General features: G+C 38.5%; 2 long non-coding RNA genes across 3 annotated transcripts in view; both read left to right on the top strand.

Moving 5' to 3' along the window:
- LOC147581539 (uncharacterized) overlaps window positions 1-22,215 on the top strand; it is a 32,737-nt gene extending 10,522 nt beyond the window's left edge. The window contains exon 2 of the long non-coding RNA XR_015250014.1: window positions 21,552-22,215. This is a non-coding gene — a long non-coding RNA (uncharacterized LOC147581539). The remainder of the gene's footprint in view (window positions 1-21,551) is intronic.
- The window catches only part of LOC147581538 (uncharacterized), a 229,043-nt gene that overhangs the window by 151,644 nt on the left and 53,661 nt on the right, over window positions 1-23,738 (top strand). The gene's annotated exons all lie outside the window — the stretch shown is intronic.

Here is a 23,738-nt window from a genome sequence, read left to right as displayed (position 1 = left end):
TTTGGAGATGTTCCCATTATTTTGTTACTGATTTCTAGTCTGGTTCTTTGGTAGTTGGAGAACACGTTTGTAGTATTGCAATTCTCCTAAGTGTGTTGAGGTTTGTTTTTTATGGTCCAAGGCCTATTTTGCTATATGTTCTATGAGTACTTGAAAAGGATGTATATTCTGCTGTTGTTGGGTACAATGTTCAATAAATATTAATTAGCTCCTGTTGTCTCATGTTATTGTTGAGTTCCTCCATATTTTTACTGGGTTTTCTGTCCTCTATCGATTGTTGAGTGATGATAATGAATTCTCCAACTATAATCAGTGGATTTGTCTATTTCTCTTTTCAGATCTATCGGTTTTGCGTCACGTATTTTCCAACTCTGTTGTTGTCTGCATACTCACTTATGATTGCTACATCTTCTGGGTGAATCAACAATATTCTCATCATATAATGTTTATCCCTGATCTCTGTCTCTGGCAATTGTCTTTGTTCTGAGGTTTACTTTAATATTAGCATAGCCTTTCATGCTTTTTTAAAATTGTTCTCATCGTTTATTTTTTCCTTCTTTTTACTTTGAACCTGACTATATCATTGTTTTTGAAATGAATTCTTTGTAAACAGCATATAGCGTGTCATGTTTTTAATTCACCCTGCCTGTTTTGTCTTTCACCGCTTGCTTTAATTATCACATTATATGTATATAATTAATCATAGTCTACTGGTGTGTCATTTTACCTACTGTCTCATTTTCCTTTACCCTCTCTCATTTTTAATATACGTGTCTTCAATCTTCCCTCTAGATACACTTAGAATCACAACAGTGTTATCATTTTTGCTTTAAACATCAGTTATGATTTAGAAAACTCAAGAGAAATTAAACTTATTGTATTTACTCAGAGTTTTCTAACCATGTTCTTTCTTCTTTACTGAAATTCCAAGATCCCTCCTATTGTCATTTCCTTTGTGTTCAGAGAACTTCATTTAACCCTTCTTTCAGGGTAGGTACACTGGTGGCAAATTCTTAATTTTATTTCACCTTTGAATGTCCTTTATTCCTGAAGGATATTTTCCCTGGGTGTAGGATTCTGTAATGACAGTTGATTTCCTTCAGCACTTAAAACATATCATGCTGCTTCCTTGTGATCCCAATGGTTTCTGATGAGAAATCTGCTACCATTCAAGTTGTTTTTCCACTATAGAGAGTGTACATTTTTCTTTAGTGTTCAGGAGTTTAATTATGCGGCATCTATGTGAGAATTTCTTTGGTTTATCCTACTTGGGATTCATCAAGTTTCTTGAATATGTGGTTTTAGGTCTCTTGCAAAATGTGAGGAGTTTCAGTCATTATTTCTTTGAATACGTTTTCAACCCCCCCCCCCCCATGCACACCCTTTCTCTTTGCTTTCCAGCAATCCAATGCCACAAATTAGATCTTTTATCATAATTCCACAAATATGAGGTACTTTTCAGTTTGTCCAGTCTATTTTCACTCTGTTGTTCAGGTTGGATAATTTCTATTGCTCTATCTTCCTATCCATTAGTTCTTTCCTCTGTGGCTTCTGTTCTGCTGGTGAGCCCCTCTACTGAAATCTGCATTTCAGCTATAGCTTTCAGTTCTAAATTTTCTATTTGGTTCTTCTTTATATCTCTTGTTTCTTTTCCAAGACTTTGTATTTTTTCATTTGTTTCAGGCGTCATCATAATTGCCATTACGGCATTTTTACTCATGGCTTCTTTCAAATCTTTGTCAGATCCTAACATGTTTGCTATCTTAGTGTTGGTGTCTAATGATTGCCTTTTTTCATTTGTTTTGAGCTCTTTCTCATTCATCGTATGACTAGTAATTTTTTATTTAACCCTGGACCTTTTGGATCATGAGGCTGGTTTTATGTAAGCCTCTATTTTAGCTGGCTTTATGTAATATCTCTTTGAAAGTGGAAAGTGAGGCACCAACTTATTACTCTGAGGTGGAAATAGAAGTCCAGGCTCCCTACTCAGTCTTGTTTGCATGTAAGGTAGGGGGATCCTTGTATTGCTGGGCAGGCTTCAAGTCCAGCTCTTCCCATTGTCCCACTGGCAGCATGGTGACAGTGGCCTCGTAACTAAAGGGAGATGGTGAATGTCTTGACTCTTCACTAAGCTTCTTCTAACACCACTCACTAAGGAAGGGAAGGAATGCCTCATTAATGCTGGGTCGGTTTTGAAGTCCAGACTTCCCAGGTGATCTCCCCTAACACGGAAAGTAAGGCTTCTTTACTTGTCTATGGGAATGAAAGCAACAAAAGTCATACTTTCTTCTGTGACACTACTGTAAAGGTGTTGGGACACCTTGTTGAAACCTCTTGGAGAGGAAGTCTTGACTTTCTACTTACTCTTTACTGACATGGGTGGGGGCCACTTTTTTTTTTTTTATTGTTTTTGTGTTTGGATGGAATAGATTATCTAAAAAGTTTCTCTTTCTAGGCTGCCCCTATCCTGTTCCTTTGGCTGTAGATAGCAGACTTTTTGCAGAAGGATTTTTTTGTCTGTACAGTTTGCATTCCCAGGTTGCCAGCTTCCTTAGCACCAAAAGTGGGATATAAGAGATAACAAATAAATAAAAACCAACAACAACAAAAAAAACATCCCACTAATGTAACTCATCTCATTTCTCAGGCCCTGATATTCCCGAGTCTATCTGCCTTATTTCTATCTTTCAGAGTCTTCCTATGCTTGTTTTGTATATAGTGCCCAGGAATTTTAGTTGTAATTAGAAGGAAGAACAGGGAAAAGTACATCTACCTCATATTCCTTGAAGCGGACGTCTTTAAATCTTTTATTTCTTTTAGCTGTAGGTATTTTATTTTCATTTTATAGGTACTGCATGGTTCTTGTTATGTTCATTCTTAAGTTTATAAATAGTTATGTATGTAGTTACTATTTCTAAGTTGAGTCTCTGTAGGATCTAGAACATTTGAATCTTCCAACAGTTCTCAATTTCTCTGAAACTTCAGGGAGAGTCCCAAGAAGCACATATATGTATGGAAAACATTCCAGATAGAATCACATTTTATTATTAACTGGGGTGTGGTTCCACAGAGCTATACAACTTGGTGTTCTGGTGAACTGGGCTTGAATGTATGTGAATCTTTAAAGTAGTGGTTGCCTAATTATAGCTTCATTAAGTGTGAGGTAAGAGCACATACCTTGGAATCAAACAACCTGGCTTCTTCACAAAGTTACTGAATGTTTAAGTACCTCAGTTTATTCACCTATGAAATGGAGATATATGAGTACTATCTGAAGTGAAATCTGCTGCCTTTCAAGTTATTTTTCCCAATAAGTAAGATGTCAGTTTTCTTTGGTTGCTTTTCAGATTATTTTCTCTGCTTTTAGTTTTCAGAAGTTTAATTATCATGTGTCCTGGTATGGATTTCGTTGGTTTATCCTGTTTGGAGTTCTTCCAGCTTCTTGACCTTATGGATTTAAGTCTATACTAGGATAAAGTGCATTAGTATGCATGTCACATTTGTAGCAGTGTCTGCTCATAAAAGCCATGTAAATGTTAGTCATTTACATTATTACTGTCTCCTTTCCTTAAGGAAAGAACTAAGAAAATGTAATTATGGACTTTAGTTAATAATAATAATGTATCAGTATGAGTTCATTACCTGTAACTAATATAACATACTGAAGTAAAATGTCAATAATAAACTGGCTGTGTCATATATGGAAACTCTCTGTATTACCTTTGCATTTTTTCTGTAACCTAAAATTGTTCCAAAACAATAAGTTTACTTTAAAAAATGCCTGTGGGAAATGAGTGAATGGAAGGAATGACACAGAATAGGAAACAAGGATAGAGATTTTAAAAAAATTGTTTAACAAAAGGAAATTTGTGGAAAAGAATATATTTAGTTAGTCTGAAAATATAAACTATAATAATATATTCTTTTCTTTTGAAAAAATAGATGCAAAAAGAAAGCAAAAAATTTAGACACTCTGTAACTTAGCTAGCATGTGGCCAATAGCATTGATTTCAGTTAATAGCTTATAATCACAATAATTAGTCCAGGGCCAGTGAGCCATGTTATTGGAACTATTTTTCTAATAGATATTGTCTTAATTCAGACCAGGGAAGTATTTGTAGGGGAGGTGTGTGGTTAGCATAGTAAATAGATGCACTGAAATTATTAATTGGTTTATACAGTTATGGCCAAAAACAGCACATAAATAACTGGCTCATATGAGAGAAACAAGCAAAGAGAATATGAGCAATTTTTTGCAGTTGTATTCATTTGATTACTGGAAGGTGTATTTCAAATTCATTTTGCTATAGAATCATCATAAAGCAACCCATTTGTTATTGAATTGTTAATTGCTTTTCATAATGCAGTTAAGTGATAATCAACTTTTTACATTTGCAAATATTTCCCAGTAATCTGATGATGATGTGCTGTTTTGCATTTTTTTAAGGGATTTTTACATGTTTACTCATTTATTTTTGACAATTGAAATAAAAGCTTATTTTTCCTCCCTTATAATTACATGTATCTGTTACCAAAATTACAAAATATAAAGAAAAAGAAAAAAGCTACCCATAATCTTATTATGTTAACTTTTTAAATGTATTTCCTGTTAATCTTACTTCAATTTTTTTTTAATTATTTATTTTGAGAGACAGAAAGCGAGAGAGAGAGAGAGAGAGAACATGCAGGTGTGCAAGTTGGGGAAGGGCAGAGAGAGAGAGGGAGAGGGAGAGAATCCCAAGGAACTGTCAATGCAGAGTTCCATGATGCAGGGCTTGAACTCAGGAACCATGAGACCATGACCTAAGCCAAAATCAACTTAACCGGAGCTTAACCGACAGAGCCACCCAGGCACTCCTGTTTTTTATTTTTGAACTATAATTGTGACTATATGTATATCTAATTTGGGTTCTACTTGACCGTTTACTGTAAGCCCTTTCTTATGCTATTTAAAATTTTAATCACTATTTTAAGTAATGTGAATTATTAAATAAGTTGTTATTTTACGATTTACTAATTTATTAACCTATTGGATATTTAGGGTTTCTCCAGTGATATTTTATTCTCCCAGATTAAAATTGCCAATTCTGGAAGAAGAGTCCTAACTCACTGATACTTTGTGTCTCTTTATGTGATATGACTGTAGCATTCTTATATTTGAAGCCCAGGAACAGTCAAATATGCAGGTCTAAGACATAAAGGTACCTTAAAATTTTTTTGTATTTGAGTAGAGTTGACACACAATGTTACATTAGTTTCAGGTGTACAACGTAGTGATTCAACTTCTCTACACATCATGCTGTGCTCCCCATTAGCTGCCATCTGTCACCATACCACACTTTATGATATCATTGACTATATTCTCTATACTGTGCCTTTTAGTCCGGCGATTTATTCATTCCATGAGTGGAAGCCTGTATCTACCTCTCCCCTTCACTCACTTTGCTCATCTTCCCATTCCCTCCCCGCCAGAACCACCAGGTTGCTCTCTATATTTATAGGTCTTGATTCTGTAAAGGTACTTTTTTAACTGCCACACTCATTCTGAATCTCGTCCATCTCTTTTAAGATGAAGCACATGTCTGGTTCATTGTATAACAAAGTAGCAGACACACTGCATCCTGGTATCGAAGACCATTGCCTATAATTAATTAAGGAAAAATCTATTATCTTCCAATGAAACAAGAATCTTTAGTGATATGAGATTTCTGCCAGAAGTTACTACAACTTTGGAAAGACCGTCCATTGGTTTACTGGGAAACCAGCTGGCTATCTTGACTTGGGATTTGTTACCATGCCTGCTCTTGCCCTACCAGACATCGTCGTGGACTCAGTTTCAGAAGTTCGATATGAGCGTGGCCTAGAGGTTTTTCAGACAACTGCCCTCCAGTGAGAATGATAACCTGTGAGAGAATGATACTGAAGTTAGAAGTCTAGTTTTATAAGCAATGGTCTTAGATACCAGGATGCATTGTGTTTGCTACTTTATAATTATAATGCCTTTTGACTTAACAATTCTGAACTTTGTTTTTAAATTTTTTTTAATGTTTATTTATTTTTGAGAAAGACAGAGACAGAATGAGAGTAGGTTAGGGGCAGAGAGAGAGGGAGACACAGAATCCAAAACAGGCTCCAGGCTCTGAGCTGTCAGCACAGAGCCCAACGCGGGGCTCGAACTCATGAGCTGTGAGATCATGACCTGAGCCGAAGTCGGACACTCAACCGACTGAGCCACCCAGGCAACACTGCACTTTGTTTTTAACTAAAAACAATTCTGCAGTTCATAAATGGATACCTAAGGATTATATTTATTCATTCACAGGGTATTTATTGAGAACATACTAAGTGCCAGGTGCTCTTCTAAGTGCTATAAGCAAGGCAGAGAAAAATCACTTCAGTCATGAAGGGTCCCTTTTTCAAAGCCCAGAATTGATGAACTACTACCTTCTGAGATAAAGTTGGTAATGTTAGGAAGAAAACTATCAGAGAAGTAACTTGACACTGGAAACTCCTTACATTTCCCCTCTGGGTTCATCTCTACTTACCTACAGTGAGCTGACACTGAGATACCACAGGGGGGTATCAATATCTTCTAAAATGAGAGAGGGAACATATGGGACAGAGTCCACTGAGGCAGGGACCAGTGAGAAAGTTCCAACTTTTGTTTATGTTGGGAGCTGGGGAGGTTATGGGCCACAGAGAGAAAGGAAATTATTATTATTTTTTAAACAAAAGAGTTAAGACTGAGTTAGTTACACTACTAGAGTTTTATTTTAGAACAAGAGCCAAATAATGCCAGAATAAAAGCAGAAATCAAGACCCTGGGGTTTACGGCTGGTTGAAAACTGTAAGGTTGTTCAGGCTTCTTGAATTTTGTTTTTATTTTTATTTCTCTTGGGTGGGGGGGCTCTAGTAACCAACATTTCAGAAACTACAAAAAGAGCCACTGGGATTGAGGAAGGTTTATGGAAAGCTAAGGATCCAACACTGTCCAATTAGATCTCTTAATCCAATGAGAGCAGTTGTTTACTTAGAGTGTCAGTCCTATGCTTCCTATTGCGCTTCAAGGATTAGAAAAAGACTAGAGCCACAGCTTTGGAAATATTCTGTATCTTGTCTGGATGGGAATAGGAAAGTCATAGGGAGCTGGCCAAATACCATATAGGAGTTCAGTAAAGACCTCAAAGAAAAGAAAATAGATTGATTTTGTCCAAGGAAGACAGACAAATAAGAGAAGGGAAAAAAAGAAAAAGAACTCGAGCATAGGACAGAGATAGAACATATTAATTTTCACTCTTTGAAAATGAATCTCTCATCACATCCTTGATGATAGTCCTTGGACAATTTACCACGGTTGTATTGAAAGAAGACAAGGAAAATGACAGGTTGTAAAAAGAGATTTGGGAAGAGTTGAGAAGACATGGAGCTTCATATACACTCATGTCATTAAATACTAGAGTTTGGTTGGAATAAAGAAAAATCAATTGTAAGTCTGGTTAAATGAAAGGAAATGAAGTAAAGAATGGCTCGCTGTTTGTTTGCAAGGTTGCCTGTAGACAACCTCCATACATGCAGTACCAAAAAGATGCCCTTGTACTGGAATACTCAAAGCATCTATGTAGAATTGTGCTCTTCACATGGTTTGGCTTTCTCCCTGTATTCTTTCTATTTTAACACCTCAAGAGCTGTTTTTGTTTGTTTGTTTTTTTAATATGCTAAAGGTTTTTTGCCTTTTTAGATGAAGGCAATGCCAATCAATTTCCCTTAAAATTTAAAGTGAAAAACTGTAAGTTATGAATAAATAATTTCTCTGAGTTATATCAATTGTCAGTTGTGATGATCTAAATATTCATCCTTCATCGTGTGAAGGAGTATTTTGGAAAAGTCTACGGCTGTAAAACGTTGAGCTGAAGAAAAACCTCTCTGATTTCCTTCGTAAAGAGACAGCTTTTCTTTTGATTTTTTTAAAGTTTATTTATTTTGAGAGAGCGAGCGTGAGTAGGTGAGGGGCAGAGAGAGAATCCCTAGCAGGCTCTGCACTATCGTCATGGAGCCTGATGTGGAGCTTGAACTCATGAACTGTGAGATCATAACCTGAGCTGAAGTCAGACACTTGACTGAGCCACCCAGGCACCTCAGGAGGCAGTTTTTCAATGGTGATCTCAAACTGAGAAAGCTAGGAATGGTTGCCTGTCTCATCAGCATCACATAGCTACAAATATTAGCTGGGCATGAAGAGTGATGTAGTCACTAGATATAATCTGAAACAAGAGTTTTATACTGGATTCTTAAGGCCTCACTGTGACCTAAATTACACACACATGTACACACACACATACAATTTCCAATGACATCAGTCAAAATTTCCTGTGAGCAACTGGGAGAGAGACTTGGTCTAGAATTCCAAGAAACCAAACCTGAAGTTTTAAACCATACTCATTCCCAGTGCTTTGCAATTGATTCAGTTTCCAACAAAATTATCACTGTCCCTGGTTCCAATAGCAAACAGAAGGGAGAATTGAATTAGGAAGGAGAAACATTTTGTTGAAAACAAATGACATGACTCTGTGAGAACATTTCAGAAGGGTCCCCAGAAGGTGGATCCAAAGGTGCTATTCCCAAGATCTGTCGGGTAACCTGGACACAGATGTTCCATGTAGCTAAGACAGTGAGTGTGAAAGTGAGCAGGGGTGGGGGATGGGAACGAAGAAACACTAATGCCTCCTATTTGCTTCAGTCTCATTTTCTTCCCTGAAACCAAAGCTTGATTTGCTATTTGGCTCAAGGAGCAGGAGAGGACAGAGGAAGTCACAGTGCATTTCCATTTCTTGTCCAGTTTCCAGTCCCATGTCAGTAGAGTTGAACCTTGGATGGCCTAACAACATCCCCATGGAGGTCTGCTTGGCAGAGGGAAGACGCTTGTGTTGGAGGACAGCCTTTTGTAGTTTTCAACCCACAAACTGTCCATCCCCTCTGACCCCTGTCAGTACTACAATGGGAAGAACAAGATAAAGAAAACTCCTCTTCTCATCAAAAAGGCAAGAATTTTATATACAGCAGCCACCAGACGGTGCCTCCTTGGCCAACGTCCAGGCTGGCTACAGAAATTTGTTTGCAACAAAACAAATACAAGCAGCCTTGTGACTCAGACAGTGGGTGGTCTAAGTCCACATACACAGCAACTTTTCCATGACTGACAAATGTCACAATTAGTGGATGACTGGGGCAATTATTTGAAAGTATCCTTTAAAGAAACCATAAGAGACTCTTAAAAACTGAGAATAAACTGAGGGTTGATGGAGGGGTGGGAGGGAAGGGAAAGTGGGTGATGGGCATTGAGGAGGGCACCTGTTGGGATGAGCACTGGGTGTTTTATGGAAACCAATTTGACAATAAATTTCATATTAAAAACAAACAAAAAACAAAACAAACAAACAAAAAAGAGAACATAGGTTAGAGTCACCATTACTGACACATCAGAATGCATATCTCTCCTAGATTTTGGATTACATTATAATGTAAAATCATTTAATTGCCAAAATTTATCTACTTTTTCAAAATAGGGTTCTGAATCAAGGGTCCTGATGAGAATTGCCTGTGATACAGTGAGTTATTTTTAAGAGTAGCCAAGAAAAGAATTCAGTTCTTCTGCTGGTTATTCCAGGCTTAATGATTCACCTTTGGTAGATACCATGCTTGAGCTGGATTACACACAAGTTGGCATGTAGTCCAGAAAGTTTTGAACGGATTGTCCCCAGGCCATGTATACTCTCAAGAAAGAATCAACTGGATATCTTTTGCTAAAAAGTAAGAGATGAATAGGAGAGGAATTAAGTTTCTCGAGATTCTGGAGAAATCTATGGATATACCCAGGCTTTCCACCACATTCCAAATAGCCTTATCTGAGGCCTCTGTTTCTTACTGATTAGTCTTATCTGGAACAATACCTAAGAAAATCCAACATTCTGGAGAACTCTGGGACTTGCAAAGAGTATCCACAGTGGTGTAGAAACTCTGCTTTCCAACTGAAACTCTTGGAGTTCTGAGACTTATTTTCAAGTAGAGCAAGGCAAAGAGAAAAGTGTAGATGCAAAGATACAATCACATATATATATACATACATGTGTATATGTATATGACTAAGCAACATAAAAATAAAGTGAAGGAGGAGAAGCCACAATAAATTTTGAAAATGAAACACTTAAATCTCAACACAATGGAAGTATTTAGAATAAAGACACATAGAATGCAGTTCAAATGGGTCCTGGAGTAGGGAATACATACGTACATACATACATACATACATACATACATACATACAAATGAGACAGCACCACTTAGTGGTTACAACTTCAGATTCTGAAGTCAGACAGATCTGACTCTGAATCCCAGTTCCGTCATTCATCAGATGTGTAGCCTTTGGAACATAAAATTCCTTCAAGTTTTTTTTATTTATTAAAGAGACTAAGAAACCAATCACACAGATGTTCATAAAGCTTTTTAATGAACTAATGTTTGTACATAACTAGGTATGAAGCCTGGCACAGATTAAGTGCTCTATAAATATTGGTGAAAGTTATCTGGAAATAAAGTAGTCAGGATCTGAAGGAAAGTGAAAAGAAGGGGCAATTTATTTGGTGGATAGTAGCAGGAAGTAATTTATTTATTTATTTATTATTATTTAAAAAAATTTTTTTTTCAACGTTTATTTATTTTTGGGACAGAGAGAGACAGAGCATGAACAGGGGAGGGGCAGAGAGAGGGAGACACAGAATCGGAAACAGGCTCCAGGCTCTGAGCCATCAGCCCAGAGCCCGACGCGGGGCTCGAACTCCCGGACCGCGAGATCGTGACCTGGCTGAAGTCGGACGCCCAACCGACTGCGCCACCCAGGCGCCCCAGGAAGTAATTTAGATATAAGAAATAGTATGGGAAAATGCTGAAAGGTATGATGGCCACATTGCCTGAAAAAAAAAAAAAACAAATTAGTACACATGACTTGAGAATAGGGGAGATTATCGCTATTGGGGTCATCATAGGAAATTCAGGAAAGATCAGCACTGTGTGAAAGTACAGGTTATATTTGCAAAGGAGAACGTTCTTTCGCTGAAATCCAGGAGAAATTAACATCTTTTCTCAGATTCTATTTTTGGGTTACTATCAATTCTAAGTTACTTAAAGCTTCAAAAATTTATTTGGCTCTTTTCCTTCTCTTTGCATTTCTTGATGCACAGGTTTTGATCATTTGAGTAACTGTTAACATTCCATCAAAAGTAATTAAATGAAAAAGAGATTAAAAACCAACAAATCTTGACTTGATAAGTGAGCATACTGGTAACCAGGGGAGAGAATAAAGAATCACAGCAACTTCTCCATCCGAAAATATACTCTGACAGCAGAAAAGTTTGATTTTAGATTCTAGTGATGTCTTTAGACACTATGCTGCAAGTTGGTTCTGCCCCAATGCATACACCTGATTTCATGAAATGAAGACTTTCAGGGATTATAAAGTATAAGCATTGTGCTAAGTAGGGTTAGGGGTGCAAAGGGAAGTGAATAGTGGTGGGGAAGGAACAAACAAATATGGTGCTAGGGGGACAATAAGCAAAATAAAGTTTAAGAAAATTTTAGATGTAAAATAAACATAAACAGAGCTGTGTAGACTGAGTATGGAAAAAAGTCATCCCTGAGGAGTGACGTATAACTGATATCTGAATGACAGGAAGAAGCTAGACACTCTAAAATGGGAAGGAATGATGTTCACGGCAGAGAGTTCTAAGGCCTTGGGCAGCAACCAGCTTTGTGTGTTGGAAAGACAAAGAAAGAAGTATGTCCAAGGTGTACAGAAATAAATTAAAGAAAAAATTATTTATTAGTTAAGACTGTGTATTAGTTAATATTAATTAAGCAGAGGGGATTGTGTATTAATTTATTGGAGTCTGCCATAAATTGATGTTGTATAAATTGATCTTATATCAGCTCATTATGGGGCAGGGAATTTATAATAGTATTCTTCCTATTCTATCCCTCCAAACCTTTGTACTATTGTTATCATATACTTTCCTACTGCATATTGATACACACCATAATAATATTTTTTCTTTAAAAATCAATTGTGCTTCCAATAATTCAGAAAGAGTAAAAAAGAAAATGTCTTACATAATTATCTAAATTTTTACTGAATTCCTGAATCTTTTCTTTTTATGGGTCCAAATTTTTAACTCATACAATTTTTCATAAGCCTGAAGAACTTCACTTATCTATTGTCGTGTAGCATGCTGATAAAAATTCTCAGCCAGCTAGGAATAGAACATCCTCAAGCAGATAAACACATATAAAAAATGCTACAGGTAACATCATATGTGATGATGAAAAGCCAAATGCTTTATCTGGAGGGTAGGGTACAAGGCATGGATGTTCATTCTTACTCTTTGCTCAACCACTATATTGCAAGTCTTAACCAGTGCAATTAGGCAAGAAAAAAAAAGAGACATCCTGATTGGAAAAGATAAAGTAAAACTGTCTTGAATCACAGACAGTATGATCTTCTATGTGGAAAAACCAAGGAATCCACATAAAAGATGTGAAAAGTAATAAACGAGTTTAGTAATTTAAAAGATACAATGAACCCATACAAAATCAAAAATTGAAATTTGAGTAACATTAAAACAAGGACTACTTAGGTATAAGTCTAACAAAATCTTGCAAGCTTTGTTTGCTGAAAATTATCAACCATGATGAGAAAAATTAATGTCTTAAATATATGGAGAGCTATAGTGATGATCATGAATCATTAAAGGCCTGTGCAATTTACAACCTATATATAAGTTTACCTTGATAAAAATTTTTTTAAAAGAAAGATGAAATAAAAATGTTTTTAGTCAAACAAAAATGAAATAATTCATTACTAGATGAACACTAATGGAAGTACCCAAGGCCATTTATCAGGCAGAATTAACAGGTGTTGATGAGGATGTAAGCTCATAAGTGCAGCTGCAATGTACATTCATATAATTTTTCAAAACCGTTAGGTCTTATCTATAAAACCAATGACCCAGCAATTCCATATCTCTCTTTACCTAGGACCATACATTTGTAACGGATTTTGCAACAGAGGATATTTCATTGGCATTTGCAGTTCCCAGAGAATATGGAGATTTAATACCAAGGTCAGAATATAAGAAGAAGTAAAATCTCTATTTAGATGGTGACACTGATAGACGCTGCCCTGTGATGGAACCTGGGCCTCTGAGCCCAGCTGTGAATCAGGGGGGGTTGGTGAACATGCACTCTGTGACCTTGCATGCTTGCGCTAGCTACCGCTGTGGCTCCATTAGCATCCATATAGTCACTGCATCAGACTTGTCTAGTAACTTATTAACACCAGCCAATCCAAGGCTATGGAAATGCCTCTTGGCTGGCTCACTATTTCATTTTAATAAATCTAAGTTTGTTCACTGATAAACCAAAAACCCACCACACTGATTACCGATGGCATCCTTCTACATGCAATGTTTTTACCCAAATTGTTGTCTTTTATTTCTAGCATTTAATCAACATCTACTATGTTCCTAACACTTACCTGGCACAACAGCTGAACACAAAGTTAAGATGGCAACAAAGGCAAAGACACTGAGATGGGTGAGAAAACAATGTATTGTCTGGGGGAATTAAATACAATCCAGTCTCACTGGACGTTAGGCAGTAAAGGAGCTGGGTGAGGATGAAACTAGAAAGGTAGGCCAACCCCAGATTGTGAGGGATTTTGCACATATGCTTGGATTTTCAATTTTTACTAAAGAAGTTGCCATGGGTTTTTACCACTTCATGTGTACTTGTAAAGATTGGAGACTCCAATCACTTTTTTTAAAGCTAAGATGTTTTGAAAGGCAAATACTTGCCAGAAGTTCAGGATTGTCTCTCCATAAATATATTCACACGAGGAATATAAAACTATATTTTGGAAAACAATTGTGGGATTTCTTCTGCTTAATCTGTGCTCGACACAGAGTCATAAGAAAGGATCCAGTTTCCTCTCATTGGTCCTCGTTCTCATACCATAAGAACTGATCCAATTACTACCAAGACCATTCTCTACAGACTTCATTATCTACTTCCTTTGCAGGTTTGTGCTGGAAAGTTTTAAAAACTCTATCCAGGGATGCTTTAATGAAAGGAGGAATTAAATCTTTCTAAAAAGTGAAAGGAAAGCGTTTCATTTAATTCCCCTTCTGACTGTGTCATTCACTCCTTTACTGATTCTTCGCCTTCAAGATCTCTATTACATGGACCATGCTCTGTTCTTGCAATCTGTGTATGACCTTTTGTTTCTATTTTTTTTGCAATCTAGTAAGACCTATGGATCATCACTTCAAACTCTTCTGTGTATCCTTTAGTATTTTGCCCCTTTTGTGTTTCTGCCCAGTAAAACCCAAATGAGCATCTTCAGATCCAGGAGGAGAGAGAAAGGAATATGGAAAAACAATTAGATAGGGACCAGACTAGAAGTTGGAAATCTACCTTGATGCTCTACTTGTAATCTAGGCAAGAAATGAGAAGAGTCTGAACCATGGCAGTGGAACATTAAGCACCAGGATCACATTCTAGGGACATTAACAAGGTGGAATTAGAAGACTCTTTTTCTTACTTTTTCAGCTTCATAGTGGCCAGCTGTGTTCACTAAGAATAGTAATAGAGAAAGAGTAGACTTTGGTAAAGAGGATAGACTGCACTGTAGCTAAGAATTTGAAATCCTTGTGAGGCCTCCAAATAGCGCTTTTGCAGAGTTCAGGAGAGATGCTTTGGGATGCATAGGTGACCTATGGGAGTCATCAGTATGTAAGCAGCAATTGGAGCCATGGGGTTTAATTAACCTATAAAAGGAAAATGTGTCGAGAACGAAAAGGAGGTACCCAAGGATCAGAACAGAAGAGTCCATTAAGGAAATGTGTCAAGAAGCTAAGGGGAAAGAGGGAATCACAAAACTGAGTAATGAGAAGAAACAAATGCTACAGAGACCTCAAGAAAGATAAGAATAGAAAATGTCTTTTGGATTTAACAAAGAAGAGTTCATTATTGACTCAGCCAAAATATGTAATCATATTTGAGGTGGAAACCATGCTTGGAATAGTTTGAGAAGTACATATGATGTGATAAAATAGAGAACTCTTAGGGGCGCCTGGGTGGCGCAGTCGGTTAAGCGTCCGACTTCAGCCAGGTCACGATCTCGCGGTCCGGGAGTTCGAGCCCCGCGTCGGGCTCTGGGCTGATGGCTCAGAGCCTGGAGCCTGTTTCCGATTCTGTGTCTCCCTCTCTCTCTGCCCCTCCCCTATTCATGCTCTGTCTCTCTCTGTCCCAAAAATAAATAAAAACGTTGAAAAAAAATGCTTATTCCCAGTGTTTCACCCAAGAGATACTGATTGTTCTGGGCAGAAGCATTTTTGAAAGCTCCCTAGGTGCTTCGAATGTACAGCCACAGTTGAGAGAGTATTGCTCTGATCCCTTTGGTTTTGTGAGCTTGCCGTAGCAAGGATCAACAGTCTGGGTATAAGGCAGAGAAGGCAGGTGGCCAAACTGTTCAGAGTTGCAGATCTGCTGGGCAGGTTCAGAGGAAGGACTAAGGAAAGGCACTGGAGAGGTGGTCTGTAGAATCTAGGCTGAGACAAGAAAATGGAGCCATGAGGTAATACAAAGACTACAAGAAAATAGAGTAGCCAAGAAATGGTGAACATGTGGAAAAAGTAAGACGGGGATTGATCTGGACTCAATGAAGAAAAGAGCATCTCCTTTCAACTTCCTGATGATCTGAAGCCACTCCTTGGGTAACATGCCCTTAAAAGTACTTTTTTTTTTTTTTCAACGTTTATTTATTTTTGGGATAGAGAGAGACAGAGCATGAACGGGGGAGGGGCAGAAAGAGAGGGAGACACAGAATTGGAAACAGGTTCCAGGCTCTGAGCCATCAGCCCAGAGCCCGACGCGGGGCTTGAACTCCCGGACCGCGAGATCGTGACCTGGCTGAAGTCGGACGCTTAACCGACTGCGCCACCCAGGCGCCCCTTAAAAGTACTTTTTAAGGGGCACCTGAGTAGTTCAGTCAGTTAACCATCTGACTTCAGCTCAGGTCATGATCTCGCAGTTTGTGAGTTCGAGCCCCGCGTCGGGCTCTGTGCTGACAGCTCAGAGCCTGGAGTCCGCTTCTGATTCTGTGTCTCCCTCTCTCTGCACCTCCCTGGCTTGCGCTCTCTCTCTTTCTCAAACACAAACATTAAAAAAAAAAAAAAAAAAAGAAAGTACTTTTTACTACATTTCAGTGCAAGACTACAACAAACAGAAAATAGAGTTTATTGAGAAGTAGAAATGAGGTCAATGCTTATAGTATGGAGGAGCAGGAAGCATAGATAGTGGAGAAGAATTCTCCATTAAAATATATCTCTATATATTTATATACAGTTTCTTATTCCTCATGTATCAATCTAAGTTTATTAGTAACTAAGAATATTTAGCAACTAAGGAAGTGATTAGAATCTTCAATTTAGTGGGTATTAGGGAGGAGTATGATTTTGAGATAATCCCTCCTCTGGAAGTAGAGACATGAATAATGCTTTTCTCTAAACAAAGGATGTGATTAGTATAATTTAGTGACCCTGCTGTATTATTATTAAGTTATTAGAATGATCTTAAGTCATCTGCATATAGTGTAAGGTTTTAAACAATAGAGGCCCCAGAATGGGATGAATGATAAACAAGGCATAAACAGACCTCGAAACAAAACCCATTTACTGTATATTTCTGTGAGAATCTTGGACAAAAATGTGAACTATTCTCTCTTTTTTAAATTTATTTATTTATTTATTTTGAGAGAGAGTGAATGGGGAAGGGACGGGGGTAGGGGGGAGGAGAGAGAATTCCAAGCAGGCTCCAGCTCTGTCAGTACAGAGCCCAACATAAGACTCAAACTCATGAAATGTGAGATCGAGACCTGAGCCAAGATCAAGAGTCAGAGGCTTAACCAACTGAACCACCCAGGTACCCCCAAAATATGAATTATTCTTAACCGATGAAGTGACAGTAAGATGGGGAAAGGAACCAGAGGCCTTTAGATCCTACAGCAATACAAATGAGGGCTTGATGATGGCCGAGAGAAGAGAAAGAAAAGCGAGTTCTAAGGATGCTCCTGTTAATTCACAAGTAGTCCTAGAGAAAAGACTGAACGTTATTCATTGGAATTTTTCCCCATTGTTCTCTCTCATTAAAACTGGATCTGTTTTGTCTCCCTGTGAGACTGTTTGAAATGTAGATTCTGATGTCCTTTGAACTTTGTTCTTTGATAAAAGTTGGGCAAAAAACACAGGCCACACACAACTGTGGACCTGAGATGTGAGACTCGTGACAGTTCTGGAGACGGCTTCCTGCCCTATGCTGAAAAAGGAAGACAAATGTTCAAACTGACTAGGAGGGAAAATATTTCCATGGTTAGTCATTAATATTTACTAAGAGGCATCAATGAACTGCAAGCTTCCTAGATTCAAGGAATATTTAGAAAGTTCCCTTTTCCCATCTCCATTAGGCTGGCAGGACAGAAGGACACAGCCACCTGGGCTTGGTCTCCATCAGGACATTTCACCTATATGGTTTCTGGAAAAAAAGCGGTTTTTCTGCAGGTTTGTCCTCAAACAATAGGGCTTTGGGGTAGGCTAAAAGTGAACATATGCCAAATTAGGGAGAAGATGATGGGGTTTTGTTTTCTTCACTCTAGATTCCCTCTATGACTTTTTTCTTCCTTCTTGCAAATTATGGACTATAAATCTAGGCCTTTATGATTCAGAGTTCTCTTTGATTTGAACACTTTTATAAAGGGGATAGTTTCAAATGGTTGAGGTCTGTGTTCCTTTTTTCTTCCCAATTTACTCTCCGAGTCTGAGTAAACTTATGGCGCCTCTCTATTACAACTACCTGGCTTGTGTGGCATTCATGTTACCCAGATCACTCTTCTTTCATAACTGAAATACATAAAAACTAAAATAGGGCTCAAGGGGTTTCAGTTGAACCCCCTATATTTGAAGGGAATTATTAAGCACAGAATGTAAAGCCTATCCTGTTCTCAGGGGTCTGATGTGACAGCAAAACAGATTCAAGAAGAGTAATGCTCTTCACCTCTAACCTGAAACAACGCAGGGAGCTGATCCATTGAGCTCCATTTGGGAGGAAGACAGAGGCTGGGATCCGGACTAAGGCACCTCAAGCACCTCTGACCCAGGAAGTGAAGTAATGATGAGGTGATACGTAATAATAGGAGGGCAGGGAGTATAAGCTGCATGACTAGGTCCCCAGGGAGAAGTGGACAGACCCCTCCCTTCTTTTGCCAAACATACCAAGAAAAGGTACATTGGATTATTTGAATGTTAATGTACCCAAGAAGCAAACACAAAAGTAAGGGTGTGGTATGTTTAATTTCTAGGTAGCTGCCAGAAACGTTGTTCAGTATAATCACTCTCTGACTCGACACAATTAATCTAGTAATTGGGAGATTTTCTTACTTTGCCAGACAAAAATGATTTTAATAAGGAACCCAACCAGCCCAGTCAAAATTTGCTGTATTTTGAGCGTTCACATCATCCTTGGACTTTTATCTTCATAGGTTTTAGCGAAGTTGTTGAATCACATGGAAATAAGGACATAAACCACAAAACCGTGTGATTATTCATAGAGTTAACCATGTTTTTCTCTTGGTGCAGCTGTTTTAACGGCAAGAACCAAATGATACTTCATGTCATTGAAAAGTGGGGACGACTATACCCCTATTGGAGTAGCTAAAATGGAAAATAGTGACAATACCCAATGCTGGCAAGGGTGCAGAGAAAGTGGGTCTCTCATACATTCCTGGTGGGAATGTGAAATTGTACAGCCACTCTGGAAAGTAGTTTGAGTTTCTCGAAAATGAAACAGACATGAACAATCACACTCCTGGGTATTTGTCTCAGAGAAATGAAAACGATATCCACACAATGGCTTATTCATAAATGTTCATAGCAGCTTTATAGGTAACAGTGAAAAACTGCAAACAACCCAGATGTCCCTCCATGTAACAACAGTTAAACAAACTGTGGCATATTCATAGCATGGAATACTACTCAGCAATAAAAGGGAATGAACTGTTAACACACCACAGCATGTATAGATCTCAAGGGAATTGTGCTGAGGGAAAAAAGCCAATCTCAAAAGGTCACTTACTGTGTGATTCCATTTATATAATATTCTCAAAATGATAAAATTACAGAGATCGAGAATAGATCAGTGATTGCCAGGCATTAGACAGGAGCGGAGTGGGGGAGGGTGGATATGATTATAAAAGAGTAATGCAAGGGAGATCTTTTTTAGTGATGGAACAGTTCTCTATCATGATCGTGGTGGTGGCTACATGAATGTACACATGTGATTGAAATGCATAGAACTACACACACACACACACACACACACACACACACACGTACAGGTAAACCTGGTGAGATCTGAATAAGGTATGTGAATTACAACAATGTTATTTTCCTAGCTTTGATATTGTACTATAGTTAATGTAAGACATCACCATTGGGAGAAATTGGATAAAAAGTACATGGTGCCTCTGATATTTTGGCAACTTTCTGTGAATCTATAGTCCATTTACAATAAAAACTTAAAAAAAATGGAGAATAACGTCAAAATGAGGCTACCATTTGAAAAATTATATGAAAAATTTGAGACCGTATTTTTGGAGATAACAAAGCCAAAGTGACAACTTGTAGATATGTTGTAGCTATAAAACTGGAAATTATTCCCAAACGGATTTCTCTGTATGAACACTCTATTTGTGTGTTTCTGGAAACTGACTCAATGTGTTTATTGACACTTCTTCTATCTGTGAAATGTCTGTTTTTCCTAATGAAAAGTGTTCCAGAAAACCAAGCAATGACATATATGGCTGTACAACTTCAAGATGCGATTCTATTGTTTGCTTTGTACCCTTGCCACATCCACTTTCTGAAGACATGCATCAGTTGATAATAGCCACTGGGGGTCAGACTTCCACATGGCCCTTACCAAACATATGATTTCATACCCAGTGCAACTGCAGGAGCCCAGACCCACAGATTAACAGAACTCAAACCTTCCTTCCTACTTGTAAGCTCACCAAAACAGACAGAGATATATATGTTCCTAGTAATTACCCAATTCAGAATGCAAACATATCCAGTGATTGTGGAAGAGATACCAGAATAGTTTTATATAAATCTTGGTTAAATACATCACAGTTAATGAGGAATTCAGCAGCAGGCTAGTGTTTTCTCTAAGCTGTGGATGAGATACAACCTTCCTTTCTACGATCTGGACAAGAAACCCCTGCCCTGGGCCCCTCACTTTAGAAGCCCCACATGGCCCTGGCCATGCCCCTCACCATAGGACAAGAATCCCAGTTCTTTTCCAAATGGCTGCAGAAATCCTAAATTTCTTCCCAATAGCTAGTTATCACAGAGTGTAATTTTGGGCAACAATGAGCAGAAGATAGTTTGGAAAGAGGCCTTAACAAAGAGGGGAGATTTGCTTCCTAGAGTTATGGACAATGGAGCAAAGTTTAAAAGGGGGACTACTATGAATCACAAAAGATAGAAGAAGAGAAATAAACCAAGATTGGAATTGTCTGATTCTAGAAGTGGGTTTGAATTCTTTGAGTTCGAACAATGCGTCACTGAATCTAATTGCCAGGACATGACACAAAAATGACAATAGCTGAGCTTCTGCCTTGCAATGTGATGATGACAGGGGCAGGATCCAAACCTACACGATGCACACTGATCCAGAAAAGGTGTTGGTAATCACTTGCATTGCTAGCCCTGCCTCCAGTTGGCTTTTCTCCAGAAGATAGAGGTATATGAGGTCACAAGGGGACCTCCTCTGTTATTGCCTTTACAAAACCAGTTACTCAAACCCCCACACAGAGAGAGAAGTGATTATATCTTCCTAGGGACTAGGTAAGGAATTCCCAAGTGGGTCGATGTCACAAATCAGGCATCATTTGGTCTCGGGGCTTCAATGACTATATCCTTTTTTTCTCTTATTATATATATATATGTGTGTGTGTGTGTGTGTGTGTGTGTGTGTGTGTATTAAGTTTATTTATGTATTCTGAGAGAGAGAGAGAGAGAGAGAGAAAGAGAGAGAGACAGGGAGTGAGTGGGGGAGGGGCAGAGAGAGAAGGGGAGAGAGAGAACCTTAAGCAGTCTTTGTGCTGTCAGCTCAGAGCCCGATGCAGGGCTTGAATGCACGAACTGTGATATCATGGCCTGAGCCCAAATGAAGAGTCGGTCACTTAACTGGCTGAGCCACCCAGGTGTGCCTCTCTTATAATATTTTTAAATGACATCTAGACTCTGGGACATATGTGTAACTGAAATAGTTCCATAGACTGATGCCACCTGTTCTCACACTTTGAGAGTCCAGTTTAGTTTGTTCCATGGGATTTCTAAGATTCCTTAGTGTCTCCTTTGCAAACTTTGATATTCTTGCTTTCCAAGGTGAGCTGTGATGTCATCCCTTAGGACTGAAGATCACTAAGCCAACAATCTAGCCCAGATTAAAAGAATTTTCCTGAGTGGCAAGATGCACATCTTGCATCAAATGGCAATAAATATGGTCATGCACTTAGTGAAGCAATAACAATTAAACCTGTCAACTTTAACTGAGGTTGAGAAAACAAGAGACGTTCCAGTTTACAGTGGCCTTATGCCAGGAGACTGCTGAGACCGGAGAAGAATCAGACTGCAGACTGAAGAATGCTATCTTCTAAGAAGAATGTGCTAATGAAAAATTTTCAGGAACAGCAGCCTTCTCAAGTTTTCTTCCAGAATGTTAATCAGCCAGGACCTCAAAGTATTCCTGGTCAGTGAGTATTCTCTGGCAGGTGCAGGGGACAGGAACACACAAAATCTCCCCTGAGCCAATTTAGGGGGAATAAAATCTGATGTGATATGCTGGCTGTTAACTTTTTTCAATAACTATAAATTAGCTGGTTATCGATGAAAGAATGAAATATCACCTAGACCTTTGAGGATATAAGTATAGCTTATGAAGGAGGCAGGGGCAAAAAGGAAGAATAATGCTGCCCTGAGAATGAACTTGAGGTTTTCTGGCCTACTGCAAGATTAAATAAATGTTCTTTGCTGTTGGCAAAAAAGTTAATTTTAGGTCTCCACTTCTATGAGTTGGTATCAGTCTCCTCTTAAGTCATTTCTTTTGATCAAAATCCTAGCTCTAAATATTCTTTTGAGGAGTCAGGTGAAAGATTATGATTCTCAATAGCCTATTTATACAGCAATGTCTCCAAAAGTTCTGACAGCGTAAGCAAGGATGATGGAGTCAAGCTCACATACAGCAGCAAGAGGAAAAAGCCACTTTATCCAAACCTACTGTATCTGAAGCCAAACACTGAGTTATAAGGCTCAATGTCTCATGTGTATAGTCCCCTGGATTCAGACAGGTAAACACCTCAGTTTCTGACATAAAGTCTCCTATCCTATGTGAACAGTTGTTCAATGTCTTTGAGGGCACCAGAGAGTTGCTGGGTTGTGGCAAAGCCATGCAGTAGTGGATCCAAACAGGGACTTTGCTTCCAGAAGGATCTGAGTGCTGTTCACTTAACATCATGCATAGGCTACTCAGATTTCTGATGCTCGGTTCCAAATCTGGAAACGGAAAGACTCACATGTCTTCAGTAGAGTTGTTATGAAAATTGAGGAAAACGTAAGAGCTGCTACATAGTAGGGGTTCCATGGATGGTAGCTATTATCCCCTGAGCATGTTGAATGAATGCCCTTGAAGAGGGATCAGGCTTGAACATGAATTCTGGGAAATTATTGTGGGGAAGCCTCACGTCATGAACTCAATTTGCTGGCTTCACCGTGAGAAGCACTTCCAAAATCTCAGAAGTCCCTGCAATCTTTTTTCTTGATAGTGTCTAAGCCAGGAGTATGAGTTCCCTTTCAAGAAGTGCTGTTTTCTCTTCATGAAATGGTTGGTTGAGAAGCATCAGGAAGCTGGCAACAAGTGGAAGTTGAAACTGAAGTCGCTGGAGGTTTCTTTGATGCTAAGGGCTTGCAGTACACTCTTGTCTCCGCTGTGGTTGGTTTTCCTGCTACGTGCCGCTTCCCAGCGTGACTCTTGTCTTCTCTCCCTCTTACCTTCATGGAAACTAATGTGACCTTGAAATGTTTATGTGCCATTTCTCTTCTGGTTCGATGTTATGCAGTGTCTGTGGAGAATTAGAGGTAACACTAATTCATCTTTCATTCCTCACTTTTTGTCCTGCAAACTTGATAACTGTTTCCTTCCTAGGAAAGATAAAATTCCAGAGCCTCTCCTCCTGTTGAACTCCATTCTCCTTTCACTTCTGAACAGTGAACCGCCTCGTAATTATTATTCTTCACATGAAACTCTCCTGTTAGACTTCCTGTTCTTTTATTTGTTCTTGTGGATAAGAGGATGAAATGTGAGCTGGAAGATAATATTATAAAGTCCATTTTCATCTGAATGAACAAGGCACCAAAAGAGTTCTAATTAAGACTTTGGGGTCAGGCTGGGGATCGGGGGAGGAGGGTGTGTGTGTGTGTGTGTGTGTGTGTGTGTGTGTGTGTATACATACACAGAGATAGAGGGAGAGGGAGAGAGAGAGAGAGAGAGAGATCTTTAGTAGGAGGCTACAGGAC

The sequence above is a fragment of the Puma concolor genome, chromosome B1 (assembly GCF_028749965.1).
Source record: "Puma concolor isolate L17-30 chromosome B1, mPumCon1.1.hap2, whole genome shotgun sequence".
NCBI classification, from domain to species: Eukaryota; Metazoa; Chordata; class Mammalia; order Carnivora; family Felidae; genus Puma; species Puma concolor.
This window is presented reverse-complemented; position numbering and strand designations above follow the sequence as displayed.